Consider the following 2,500-nt stretch of genomic DNA (forward strand, 5'->3'; position numbering starts at 1 on the left):
AAAATGAGCGATTTCCCAGCTCGAGAGAATTCGGCGCGAGAGAAACGATGCCCCGTAACGCACATGAGAGCAATCCGGGCCAATTTCTCCCGTTTGATGGGGTCTATGTGTACAAATTTTGACTTTTTTGAGTGCACGTGCCAATCTGCTGGAAAAGCCTGTGGAAGTTTCACGGCGTTCGTACGATATTTGGCGACGCAAAAATGAGCGATTTCCCAGCTCGATGGAATTCGGCGCGACAGAAACGATGCCCCGTAACGCACATGAGAGCAATCCGGGCCAATTTCTCCCGTTTGATGGGGTCTATGTGTAAAAATTTTGACTTTTTTGAGTGCAGGTGCAAATCTGCTGAAAAAGCCTGTGGAAGTTTCACGGCGTTCGTACGATATTTGGCGACGCAAAAATGAGCGATTTCCCAGCTCGAGAGAATTCGGAGCGAGAGAAACGATGCCCCGTAACGCACATGAGAGCAATCCCGGCCAATTTCTCCCGTTTGATGGGGTCTATGTGTACAAATTTTGACTTTTTTGAGTGCACGTGCCAATCTGCTGGAAAAGCCTGTGGAAGTTTCACGGCGTTCGTACGATATTTGGCGACGCAAAAATGAGCGATTTCCCAGCTCGATGGAATTCGGCGCGACAGAAACGATGCCCCGTAACGCACATGAGAGCAATCCGGGCCAATTTCTCCCGTTTGATGGGGTCTATGTGTAAAAATTTTGACTTTTTTGAGTGCAGGTGCAAATCTGCTGAAAAAGCCTGTGGAAGTTTCACGGCGTTCGTACGATATTTGGCGACGCAAAAATGAGCGATTTCCCAGCTCGAGAGAATTCGGCGCGAGAGAAACGATGCCCCGTAACGCACATGAGAGCAATCCGGGCCAATTTCTCCCGTTTGATGGGGTCTATGTGTAAAAATTTTGACTTTTTTGAGTGCACGTGCAAATCTGCTGGAAAAGCCTGTGGAAGTTTCACGGCGTTCGTACGATATTTGGCGACGCAAAAATGAGCGATTTCCCAGCTCGATGGAATTCGGAGCGAGAGAAACGATGCCCCGTAACGCACATGAGAGCAATCCCGGCCAATTTCTCCCGTTTGATGGGGTCTATGTGTACAAATTTTGACTTTTTTGAGTGCACGTGCCAATCTGCTGGAAAAGCCTGTGGAAGTTTCACGGCGTTCGTACGATATTTGGCGACGCAAAAATGAGCGATTTCCCAGCTCGATGGAATTCGGCGCGACAGAAACGATGCCCCGTAACGCACATGAGAGCAATCCCGGCCAATTTCTCCCGTTTGATGGGGTCTATGTGTAAAAATTTTGACTTTTTTGAGTGCACGTGCAAATCTGCTGAAAAAGCCTGTGGAAGTTTCACGGCGTTCGTACGATATTTGGCGACGCAAAAATGAGCGATTTCCCAGCTCGATGGAATTCGGCGCGAGAGAAACGATGCCCCGTAACGCACATGAGAGCAATCCCGGCCAATTTCTCCCGTTTGATGGGGTCTATGTGTAAAAATTTTGACTTTTTTGAGTGCACGTGCCAATCTGCTGGAAAAGCCTGTGGAAGTTTCATCCGACGAAAAAAGCACGTTCTCGAGAAAGCAGGAGAGCTAAGTCATTCACAAATTAGCTGGATTTGGCTTGTGGTTCGTTTCCCAAGTAACAGAGCGGCATCAACCTTTAAGTGCACGCCAGTACATCCCCGTGGGATACAGGGGGTCTCGGCGGACTTTGCTCGGGGGAAAAACGTCGAGGTGAGCCGCCTGGCCATGCTGTTCATGGGTCTCTCCTTTTTAAGTTTCGCCTGCCAATTTATTTTCTCTAGCGGTTTTATACACTAACACTCGATGTTTTGGGAAAGGAATACAATTGTTCAAAAAACGTCTTCGCAATTCATGTCGTTAGATTGCTAATGAAAATTCGTAAAAAAACGTACACGCCATACATGTTCTTTGCTTCCCTCTCGATACAAGTGAAGGGGAAAAACAGCCTTAACGGTTGCTAAAAAAATCGCCCTTTACATATACATGGGTCGTCTTCCCCTCTCGACAACGGAGACAAGTAACCCACGCCAGGCACTGTCAGTAACTGCCATAGATCTGCTTTAAAATGCCCATTCGTCTTGCGTCGCTCACGTTCCCGGAGCTTTGGGTAATGTCTGAGGCCTATCCCCGCTAATTTCTACCGTTTGTCGGTAGCTGTCTGTAAAAATATAGCATACACCAAAACGAGAAAATATTTCCATCGCACCTGCACAAGTGTATGGACAATGGCAATCTTCATGCGATGCATAAGTGGTGTGTGTCAGCAGGTTTTGTTTCCCAAGTTTTCCGTGAATGAGCGAGTATCTTGAGCTGTGTGACTCAGCCCGAGGGAGCCTCTTCTCCTCCAGAGTGTGTGGGGAAGGCTGTCCCCTTGGGTTGGTGCTGCACGGGTTCGCTGCGCTGTTTGGTCTTGTGCCAAGGAAGGCTGCCAACTGTGCAAGAATTTTAGGGTTGGT

This window comes from Lampetra fluviatilis, chromosome 4, assembly GCF_964198595.1.
Source record: "Lampetra fluviatilis chromosome 4, kcLamFluv1.1, whole genome shotgun sequence".
Lineage (NCBI taxonomy): Eukaryota > Metazoa > Chordata > Hyperoartia > Petromyzontiformes > Petromyzontidae > Lampetra > Lampetra fluviatilis.